Source organism: Protopterus annectens, chromosome 8.part0 (genome assembly GCF_019279795.1).
Source record: "Protopterus annectens isolate FY-2018-M chromosome 8.part0, PAN1.0, whole genome shotgun sequence".
NCBI lineage: Eukaryota > Metazoa > Chordata > Ceratodontiformes > Protopteridae > Protopterus > Protopterus annectens.
Genome location: NC_056741.1, coordinates 682,951,860 through 682,964,381, shown reverse-complemented (window position 1 = coordinate 682,964,381; position 12,522 = coordinate 682,951,860).

The window sequence follows — 12,522 nt, the reverse complement described above, 5'->3', positions numbered from 1 at the left end:
GGAAGAGACGCCAAATGTGTTTTTCAATGAGGACTATAATTCAAAACGGGAGCAGTTACTAAGACTTCTCAAAAGGTACGATGCCATTCATATTGAAAATTGTTACTTTGCCCGTTGTTTGGAGCTTCAAATAGTTCCGAAGGGGCTAAGATTTTTTAAGTGCCCCAACGGGGTTCAAACCGGTGATGCATTCTTTGGTGCTCTTGTTTGTTTTTTTAATGATGCAGGACTTCGGTTCCTAAAGTTACTTTATGACAATAATTTGACAAAAAAAGAAGTCCTTAAGAAGGAAATTATGGAGCTAGAGTCCTTTTTTAAACAGACTCTAGGAAACGCTAAGTTTTGTGACTTTTTTGATTCCATTTCTAAAGAAACGGAACAGTTTTCCATTGACAACATTAATAGAAAGCACTTGAAACTGCTGCGTGATGTGGATTCTTACAAAAACAACTCCGCTTATGCCAATTTTGGTATTCCTAATAAAACAACTAAATCTGTTAACAACAAAGGACAAGGACATCAAAAAGTTGATAATGGACTTTATTCTAAAGTTGTGGGTCAAATAGGTAGTGACCGCTGGTCAAATAATAATTTTTCAAGGAGGATTGAGTCCTCCGATCGCTTTAAAACTAATATGAGCGACCGAACGGCCTCTAAGACACCTTTCAGTAACAACATTCCCCTGGACGATGGTCAAGGTGAACAAAATCCGTTCATAGACAATGAGAACTTTCCACCTTTGCCCTCTACGGACACTTTAAACAAGAATAATGTCGCTATTCCTACTGTAGCGACAGGAACATTAAATTCTGTTCCTTTATCATCTTCTGGTACAGTGTCTAATTGGAAAAATCAAGTTGCAACCAAAACTGTTTCAACAAGAAGCAGAACTTTTTTGAGCTCCCAGTCGTCAGGGGACGAGACATAGTAGCTACTAATGAACATTTCAGTATTATAAATTTAACTGAACATGTTTTTTGTAAAGAGGAACTTGAAGTGTTAAAATTAGGCTTAAATTTTGTTCCAGATAGTAGGGCCAACTATGTGAGAACTGTTGTGGATATTAAAAAATATTCTAGGAAGTTAAATTTGCATTTTTTATTACATGAGCTCCCTTCTACCCAAAGTACTTTTGTTAAACCTTCTTTCTATTGCCCTAAGTTACATCACACCTTAAAGGTGTTTGAAGAAACTTGTATCCAGGAAGTAGATAGTCTTTTGAGTAATTACTCTAATTTAAATGGTAACTTGTCAAGGGAAGAAAGGTTGGCTTTGAACAATTTACAACATATGACTGGTGAATTCCGTTTTATGAAAAGTGACAAAGGGAACAATATAGTTATTATGAAAAAGGAGATGTATGAAAAGGGTATGTTGGACCTCTTGGGTAACAAGGATGAATATGAAATTATCCCACTTTTTGAAATTAAACGGTGTTACCGTTTAGTTCAGACCTTTTTATACGATGCCCTTATGAACGGGGAAATTTCTTTAGAACTATATGAATTTTGTGACATTGATTACCCTAGGATTGGGGTACTTTTTGGGATTCCCAAAGTACATAAATCTGCTACAAAGCCACCTTTCAGACCAATAGTTTCAGCCCCCCATTCAGCCACCGAGGGAATTTCTTTGGTCCTTGACGCTATTCTCGGACCTGTGGTTTCAGGGCAACCTTCCTTCATTCAGGACTCTTGGCATTTTCTTAGGAGAATAAATCAATTTATTTGTATGCATGGGTTTAATCCTGAACTGCAGATCATGTTTACCCTGGATGTAGTTTCCCTCTTCACCTGTATCCCTCATTATGAGGGAGTGGAGGCTATTCGGGGTTTTTTATCTACTAGTTGCCCCAATTTCAACAATGATATAATTTCCCTTTTGTGTCGGTTATTGGAGGTTACCTTAGAAAATAATTTTTTTCTTTTTGGAAAAACATACTACCGACAGAAAAGAGGGGTGGCTATGGGTTCTTCAGCAGCTCCAGCATTTGCTAATTTGGTTATGGCCTGGTGGGAAAAACAATTTCTGCCCACCTTGACGGATAAATTTAACATCCGCTTTTTCTGTCGATTTATGGATGATTTATTTTTCATCATTGATGGGGATAGTACTACCACTGACCAATTTTTTATGGAAATTAATACTCTGTCCGACTATTTAAAATTTACCAAAGGGTGCCAGGGGTCCATGGTGAATTTTTTGTATGTCACCTTAAAATGGGATTTTATAGAAAATCGAATGCATAGTTCTATTTTTCGTAAAAAGACCTTTAACAACGGATATTTACACTACAAAAGTGGTCACCCTAAATATATTACCAATAATATTCCTAGGGGGCAATTCATACGGGCCAGCCGTATGACTTCTAAAGATACTGACTTGGCCGTTGAATTTGCCTTCATATCATCTTTATTTATTAAAAGAGGTTATGAAGCAATTATTTTGGACCGGACTAAGGAGGATATTTGGTTGAATAGGGAAAGTAAATATTTTCCATTGTTAAATCTTACAAATAATGAGGTGGACATTACATGTAGTAAGGGGACGGTAAATAAGATGGAGGCCAATTTGATTTGTTCCTTGGAAATGAGTTCTGATTGTAGGGAGATTCAAAATATTATAAGGAGAAATTGGGGTATTATCAAAGGTAATAAGGACATTTTCCAGGTTTTAGGTGAGAAGCCAGTTTTTGTTCAAAAGAGTGGTTTAAATTTAAAAAGAATTTTTGAGAATCAGCAAAATAGTGTTCCTAAGCTAGTTACCCAGAAAAGGGGAATGCACTCTTGCAATAATTGTAATTTTTGTCGTTTTATTTTTACTGGACCTTATATTCCGGTCAGCACCCTTAATAGAACCCTGGAGGTCCCAGGTTTTGTGAATTGCGGAACCAGGGGAGTTGTTTATATTGCCCTGTGTTCAACATGTGACACTTTTTACGTCGGGATGACCACCAGGGAATTTAGAATTCGAATAAGGGAGCACATTTACAGTATTAAGTCCAGGGACGAAAGGAATGCCCTGTTTAAACATTCATTGAATTGTCCATTTTTTAAAAAATTTTTATTTTCTATACTTGAAGTGGGGCGGAAGGATTTGAGGGAAGGTGATTACAAGAATTTTCTTTTACAAAGAGAAACCTACTGGCAAATAAAATTAAAGTCAGATACCCCCCCTGGACTTAATGAGACCATCAATATTAAATGTTTTTTGAACAAGCGTAGATTAAATGTAAATAAAACAGGATATTCTATTTTTTCTCATTTTTTTTAAGTTTTTTTAAAAGGGTTCATTAAGACTGTTTAGGAGTTTTTAAATGGATTTATGCAACTTTTGTATCAATTTTTGTCTTAATTGTTTAATTAGTCACATGATTTTTATATGGTATTTAAGAGGTTAGCTGTTCTAATGTTATTATTCTGAAGAAGTTTTTGTACGAAAGCGGCTAATAAAATAGTATACGCTATTGTGTTTTCAGTAGTATTGTTTCCACAGCAGTTTTACCTTGCCTCCCTGGACGTGTTTTATTTACTGGTTGGACTTTTCTTTTTGTTTTATAGGCCTAAACATATCATATTAATCCACTACATTTAATAAGATATAAAACAAATTAAATCTAGAAGCAACAGTAACCAGAGTAAGATTAGTACAATGCCTGGGTCCTTAACTTAATCCTAAAAACAAAAAAAACTCCAGTAAGGTTGCAGCAATTAAAATCAGAAATTACAAAGGTTATATATTATTAGTAGTCGTGGCCAGGAACAGGCCTATAAGTAACATATCCCTGGGCTCAGCCATGTGAAAATAGAAAATAGCATAGTCTGGTAAATGAGTAGAGTAAGAGTATCTCAAAGGCTTTTTTTTTTTAAATATAAAATAGTATATGTTTAAAGAAATATAGTAAGTAGTATAGGCAGGTAAATGCGTAGAATAAGAGAATCCCAAGGCTTATAGCCGTTAATAGAACAAATAGAGGAGTTTAGGTGTTAGATACGCACTAGGGTAAACAGACCTAATTAGGCTGACAAACGAGTCTTCAAATCATGGGTAAGGGTACATCCACCCTCTTCCCAAGAGAGTTATCAGGGGTGGAGTAGAGTAGCTAATAATGCCTCGTAGTTTATAGTATGCCTTATTAATTCCATTTCCATCAAATAGAAATACTATTAACAACCTCTCATAAGTAGTAACTATGAGTCGCTGAGAGGCAGCTGAGGCCAGTAAATAGACCCAGCAGTCCTAGATGTCCCTTAAGATAGCACCAAAAAAATAATTTGTAAGATTATAAAAAGTAAGTTAGGCTTACGTGCAAACAACCACAATTGCAGTAATAAATAAAAAAAATTGAACAAATTGTAGCGAATTACTTAAGATAGCACCATATCAAGCTATGGTGGTCTATGGCAGTAAGCAGCGGTAGTGGAAAATCACAATAAACTATTTGTGTAAGACTGGTGGTATATAGCAGTAAGCAGCAGTAGTGAAAAACAACAAAAGAGCTATTAATGTAAGATTGCTGACATACAAGGTGCTTAAATAAAAAGGGTCCTAGCATTAAGAAAATGCCTTTGAGTAGAGTAAAGTAAGTCATTGGGTATAATACCTTACATGGGGTTAATTCGCTATGCCACCCAAGAAAGTTAATTTCCTGTGCCCCTGTCAAGCAGAGCCACAGAAGTGATCCCTGGGGTGTATTTCTATTTCCCATTCACTCATCAAGATTTTTCTAGAAGAATGCTGAGGAATTTTGCTTGACAGAGAGTCATGTTCCAGAGTGTGTGTGTGTGTATATATATATATATATATATATATATATATATATATATATATATATATATATATATATGTATATATCTGCACACACACACACACACACACACACACACACACACACACACACACACACACACACACACACACACACACACACACATGCTGGAGCTTGAACTGCTTTTTGTTGAACCTGCAGGATTCTTCCCAGCCAATGCTTTCCTCCTTATCTTTTGTGATTGATTTTCTTTCAGGTTCTCTAAATTTCTTCTTTGCTGGCATCCAAGCAGTGCACTTACTAACCAATAACTGAAATTTACCCAAAAAGAGAAATTCACTGGCTGTCTTTTCTGTGTTTTGTTTTCACACTGACAGAACTAAAATTAAGCTGTTCATCTTGGAAGTTTGGAGCTTTATCTTTTCGTGGCAGGATTCACTGGAACTTTATTTTTGCTGTCTGTTTACATTGCTGCTGAGTAAGTCACTCAGTAACAAAAAACAAAACTCAGCAGGAGAATCCATATTTTCATGTACCATATCTAAACTTTCGAACAATCTTCCACCCTCTATAACTACTTTACCTTCCAGCAGCCTTTTCAAGACTGTGCTCAAATTCCTCTTAAATTTGCACTGGCTTTCTCCTTGTTCTAATCAAGACTAACACCCCCTCCCTTACCTTCCCTCACCCACCTAGACTCTTAACCCAACTATACTACCGCAACTACTAACCCCAGTCAGAATTAGCTAGTTGTCTTTACATACTTTAAAATCTTGTCTGACAACTTTGTTACTAATATTATAAATGACAAGAAACAATCTTAACTTAAAACATTTACTGTACATATTGTTGATAATTACTATCTTGTTAATGTATTAAAGCCAACAACCTGTAATGTTGTTTACTATTGCTGCAACTTTGTATCTCTATTTATTTATTTATTTCCAGTTTGATGACCGGGGAGGTCCACTGGGCTCAAAGAGCCCATTTTCAGTGGAGGCCCGTGGAGAAAAGCTCCAATAATACATAGTACAAGCTCCAAAATATGAAGTACAATACATAGTGCAAACAGAAACAAACTAAGCAAATTTTACATAAAAATAGCAAAAACTAAACAGCAGCTTGGAGAAGGATGTAAAGCATATTTACATGTTTAGTTGTTGAGAACAGTAGTACAAGGTGAAATTAATACAGAGGTTTAAATCATCTGAGAATGATATAGAAGTAACATTAGCATGGATGAGTTCTTTATGCATGAATATTAGCTAGAGTTAAATTAATACAGAGGTTTAAATCCTCTGAGGGTGGTATAGAGGTAGCATTAGCATGAAGGCAGTACATAGGGTTAATCAATAGTGTGTAAGGAAGAAAAAACTTTGTGTGTTATAAAGTATTTATGTACTAAGCAGATTAGGTAGGTGAAATGCAATTGCATTTCCATTTTTGGGAGAGGTAAGAATGCAGCTGGGTTTTGAAGTGTTCAGAGTTCTCAGAAATTCTTAGAGATGGAGGGAGAGAATTCCATTTTTTTGCAACGGAAATGAATAGGAGAAGCTGACAAGTTGGACGGTTTGATTTATAAACAGAGATTAGATTTTGGTGGCTAGATCTTAGAGTTCTGTTTAGGGGTGTATAATGTTAAGATGTTTGCTAGTGCTGGGCATATAGTTGGTTTGAAAATAAGCTTGTGAGTGGTGATGAGTTGGAGGTAGTCAAGGTAGTTTGGGAGTTCTAGCCATTGCAGCTGGTGGAGAGGCTTACAGTGGTGAGTGGAGTATTTGGAAGTGGTGGCGAACTTTGAGATTTTATTGTAACAGGATTCTAGTTTAGAAGAGATGGAGGAAGATAGGTTGGTTGGTTAGTAGGGAAGCACCATACATTAGTGAAGGTAGTAAGAAGGTAGTGGCAAGGGTCTGTCTTGTTGAGGGGGAGAGGAAGTGGGAGTTTCTGTACAGCATGCTAAGTTTCTGATGGGTTTTCTTTATATTTAGCTGAATATGGGTATCAAATTTTAGGTGTTCGTCAATAGTAACTACAAGACGTTTAGCAAAAGGAACAACTTCTATAGTGCAGTTGGCAAGGCTTGTAATTTTGAAAGAGGTTTTGTCTAGGCGGATAGATTTTGAGGGAGAGAACAGAAGGATCTTTGATTTGTTGGCATTCAAAGAGAGGTGATTTTGGAGCATCCATTTCTCAGTAGTTGAGAAGGCAGTTTGAGTTTTTGTTTAGAGCTCAGGGAGGTTTGATGCAGAACAAACTAAAGTTGAGTCATCTGCATATTGTACTATCTTAGTGTTAGGAATAGCTGCATGGAAATTATTAATGAAGATATTGAAGAACATAGGGCCAAGAATGAATCCCTGGGGTACCCCTGTTGGGGTGGGAAGGAAGGCTGAGGTGTCAGTCTTCCATTTTACTGCCTGAGATCTGTCAGAGAGGTAGCTCCTGAACCAGGTAATGGTGTTTTGTGAGAGGTTAAGATTGGAAAGGTAGTGAAGAAGGTATGTATGGCAGACTGTGTTGAAAGCCTTGGAGAGGTCAAGGAGGACTGTGGATACAAGTTTTCTGGAGTCACAGGCATGGTTTACAATGTCTAGAAAAGAGAAAAGAGCTGCTATTGTGCTATGGCCAGGATGGAACCCATGTTGTGTTGGGGTGCGGAGTTGGTTATGTGTAATGAATGGCAAGAGCTGGAGGGGGAAGCATTTTTCAAGAATTTTTGAAATAGGAGAGAGAATCGCTATGGGTCAGAAGTTGGAGATGTTATTATTTTTGCCTCCTTTATGGAGGGGTAGGATAAAGGCTGCACGCCACAGTTTGGGGACATATGAGTCTTGTATGAATCTGTTGATGAGTATGCTAATGGGGATGGCGATGCTGTTTGCTGCAATTCTTAAAAAGAGTGAAGGGATACTGTCAGGGGCATTGGAGCAAGGTTTAAGCTTAGAGAGAAGTTTTGTGATATATGAGGTGGGGATGGGTTTGAGGTGGAATATGGGAGGTTAGTTTGGGGTGAAAGGTTGGGCATAGGGTTTGATTTGGGGGGAGGCACTGTTGTTTGGGAATGTAGTTAGTTCTGCTATAGATTTAGTAAAGAAGGAGTTGAACAGAATAGCTATTTCTGGGTAAGAGTTACTAGTGTCAGGGCAAGGGTTGTTTTAGGTGCCTGGGTTGAGACGTTGATGGATTTCCAGAATTGTTTGGGGTTAGAGGAGTGGTTAGACTGGAGTTTGATATAGTATGCTTTTGTGTCTTGTATGATACATTTTTTGGCTAAATTGTGGAGTTGTTTATGTTTAAGAAGGGTGTCAGGGTGCCTATTATGATGGTAGAGTTTCCAGGTCTTATCCCTTTGTTGCATGAGTGTTTTGGTATCTTTACTAAACCAAGGAGTGGAATTGGTTTTTATATGTTTTATTCTTGGAGGGGATTTGGAGTTAAGAGTGTCTAAGAAGGTTGAGTTGAAGAATTCAACAGCATTGTCCAGAGGAAGAGTTTTTAGAGTGCCCCAATTTATCAGTTTGAGAGAAATGGAAAAAGTTGTAGGGTTAAAGTTGTTAAGATTCCGAGTATGGATATATTGGTGTAGATGAGAAGAGGAGAGGTTGCTCTATGGATGAAGGCTGGTAAGTGATCACTGATAAAGTCTGGTAAGGTGCCAGTGTGAGAGATTTTGTTTGGGTGGGAGATAAGGATCCAATTCAGTATGGAGCCTGGGGGGTTATTTTTATTAGGTCTGGTTACAACATTTGTGAGTTGAGTGAAATTACATAGATTGATTGAAATAGTGGGGTTATTGGCAGTAATTTTGTTTCAGTCAATGTTCACATCTCCTAGGATGTATGTCTCAAGCTTGATATTATAGGAGGCTCATAGAAGAATTTCCTCAAGTGTGTTAATGTTGTTTCCAGGGGGAATATAGAGGGCTATAACACAAATGCTTTTCTGGTTATTTAGTTTGAGATTTCCTATGACTAGTTCAGCATTGTTGAACTATGGAATAGGATTTTGGTAGGGCGTGATGGAAAGTAGGCTAGAGTAGATTAAGGCTACTCTTCCACCCTTCTTTTTTATGTGGTCTTGTCTAAGTACTTGAAACCCAGAGGGTAGTATTTCAGAGTCTGAAATGTTGGGTTTTAGCCATGTCTCAGAGACAGCTGCTATGTCAGGTTAGGTATGGGATAGCCAAGTGTGGAAGTGGGCTAATTTTTTTTCTTAGACTCTGGGTATTGATGGTCAAGATCTTCAGGTATTTAGGGTTGGTAGTATGGGTGGTAATGGGAGGAGATGGATTGCTGCTGGTAATAGGTCCTGGTTTGGGGTGTATGTCTCCTCCAAGGCATAGGCAGTTATATGGGAATGAGAGCAGGGTTTTGGATTTGCTCCTAGAGTTTGGTGGGAGGAACCATAGCACTTTGGGAATATGACGTTTCATTGTGAAGGATAGGAGTTTTAGTTTAAAGCAGATAAGTGGGTTTGGAAGCACTAGGGGGGAGGATATAGTGTGGAAATGAGATTTGGCAGAGTTATGATGTGTGTTAGGGGTGATGATGGGGAGAAGAGGGGATAGGAAAGAAGGGGTAGCTTGTAAGAGGAATAGGAGGTAGCATGGTATAGAGTCCTTAGGAGTAGTAGGCTAAGGGAAAGGATGAGAATGGTTTGAAGAGACATGGTGTGGTTTATGTACAATGGAATAGTTGGGGGTTAGGTGTTGAGGATGTAATAGGATTATTGGTGACAGTGTAGGAGGGAGGAGTATGCAAGTGTATCTAGAGCTTCAAAGATTAGGGATGGGGAGGGGTGAGGGAGTATTGGAGGATGGGAGGGAGGGAATAGTGAGGAATGAGAGTGGATTGGGTGAGACAGGGGGGGGACTTATGGCTAGAATAAGCATAGGAGCACTGGGGGTGGTTGGGAATTAGTGGTAGTGTAGTGGAGCAGAGTAAGTCCGCAGGGCGAACAGAGCAGGTAGAGCCAAGGAGAAGTAAGAAGGCAAGACTGTGAAGAACAATCAGTGGTTAGGTAGGTAAACTCAGAGGTAAGGAAAGTATGGAGAATGTAGTACTTGTTTACTGTAGTTGTATGCATTACATAACACAAGTCTCCAGCCAAATTCCTTGTAAGCATAACAGCATATTTTCAAAATGAAAAAATAGAAAACACCACTCACAGGGATGAAGTGCCCCAAATAAAGCACATAGTAGTCAATTCAAAAAGAAAACTCCTTGAGGCACACCACGGCAAACAAAAGCGAACTGTTAATTAGACTAAAACACTGACATGAAGAAAAAAGTAAAAACTATCAGGTTCAACATGAAGAACAGTTAGCGCTTTCACATTTATCAAAATGCTTCCTCAGACTGTTAACTAAACATCAAAAATCTAGCATTTTAAACCTCAGCTGAATTACTCACTAGCCAATCACTGTGATAAAACAATTTGATAAAATAATTTATTTAAAGCGGTCAACCACAGAAAATTGGTTGCTTTGCTAATGAATGCCTGATTGAATTTATTTATGTATTTAACATTTGTTAACTGGGAAAGTCTGACTTGGAACGAAGACAGTTTTCAGTGGAGGCCTGGGGAGAAAGACTCCATATGCATGTCTTTGTAATATGGGAGGAAACCAGAGCACCCGGAGGAAACCCACATGAATGCAGGGAGGACACGCAGACTCCACACAGAAGGCACCCCAGCCAAGAATTGAACCGGAGAACCTCTTGCTGTGAGGCGACAACCCTACCACTGCACCACTGCGTCGTCTGACTTTATAGAGACAACTGTAGAATTATATTATTTTGCTACATATGGACTAATAAATGTACTTATAAAAGGGACCTCTAAGAATAAGATCTATAAAGATATACTTATACAAAAAATTAAAAATATATTTAAAAAACACTTAAATGCTTAAAATATATGTATATAAGTTGACATATAGAGCAATATATAAAAGTCTCACTAAAACACTTTTGATAAAGTGAGTTAATTTCAAAACCTGAAAGTCTAAGAACTTATCTGCCAGCTATATAAAAAAAACAAGTATATCAACACCATGATCTAAAACCTAATGCTCTCATCACTGTTTAGTGTTTATAATCTCTAGCTGCTAAGAAGGGTTTCAGAGAGACTCTGTCATTTAAGCCAGATGACCTATTGGCCTGTAACTTCATGATCCATCTGGCTTCTCTCTGTTCTGTGTAATTTTTACGATTTCCTAACCTATTGTTTTTACATACTATCTCTAGCACTGTGAATCTAAAACTATGTTTAGTGCCTAAAGTGATAACATGTTTTGCTAAAGCATTGCTCTCGTCTTTTTTGCTAACAGCATATATGTGCTCCTGAACACATTCACATAGGGTCCTGTTGGTCTTACCAGCATAGAAGCAACTGCATGCCATGCAAGTTGCTATATATACCACATCCCGGGTCTTACAATCAGCATATAGATCAAAATTATATCTCCATCCAGTATCAGGATGTGTGAAATGATCACAATTGGACATATAGCCACATTGGTTGCATGATCTACATGTGAAAGTTCCTTTCCTATCAGAGATACTTGATGATGGTCTGGCATTCTCATAGCATAACAGTCTTTTCAGAGTTTCAGTATTTCTGTAGGTATACCCTGGGGTAGGTCCTACCACTTACTGAATTTTGGTATCTACTGTGAGAATGCTGCAATTCTTGGAGAAAATAGCTCTAATTTTCACATTATTATTAGTATAAGGTATAACTATTTTATTGAACATATCTCTATTGTCTGGTCTACTATGGACAATGTCACTACCATTCCTCCTATGTATGACTGGCCTCCCTGTTGTATTTTGAGCTATATGCTGATTGTAAGACCCGGGATGTGGTATATATAGCAACTTGCATGGCATGCAGTTGCTTCCATGTTGGTAAGAACAACAGGACCCTACGTGAACGTGTTCAGGAACACATATATGCTGTTAGCAAAGAAGACGGGAGCAATTCTTTAACAAAACATGTTATCACTTTAGGCACTAAACATAGTTTTAGATTCACAGTGCTAGAGATAATATGTAAGAACAATAGGTTAGGAAATCATAAAAATTACACAGCCAGATGGATCATGATGTTACAGGCAGATAGATCATCTGGCTTAAATGACAGAGTCTATCTGAAGCCCTTCTTGGCAGCTAGAGATTCTAAACACTAAACAGTGATGGGATCATTAGGTTTTAGATCATGGTGTTGATATACTTGCTTTTTTAATATAGTTGGCAGATAAGTTCATAGGTTCATAGGTTCATAGGTAGGTACTAGGCTATCAGCCCTGGGGCCTATACAAGCCCAGTCAAAAAGGTACCCTGGCCTTTGCCACCCAAGAAAATTATTTTCCTGTGCCACTGTTGAGCAGAGCCACAGAGGTGATCCCTGGGATGAATTTCCTATTTCCCATCCAGTCATCAAGATTTTTCGTGAAGAGTGCTAATGAGGAGCTTTGTTTGATATAGACAGGTAGTTTATTCCAGAGTATGGAAAGTCTCTGGGACAGGAATCTATCCCTCTGGCATGTTCTGTTTATTGTGGTGACAAGGTTTAGGTCCTTAGAGCATGTAGTTCTTAGACTTTCAGGTTTTGAAATTAACTCTCTTTATCAAAAATGATTTAGTGACTCTTTTATATATGGTTCTATATGTCAACTTATATACATATATATTTTTAAGCATCTTTAAGTGTTTTTTAAACATATTTTTAATTGTTTTTGCATAATT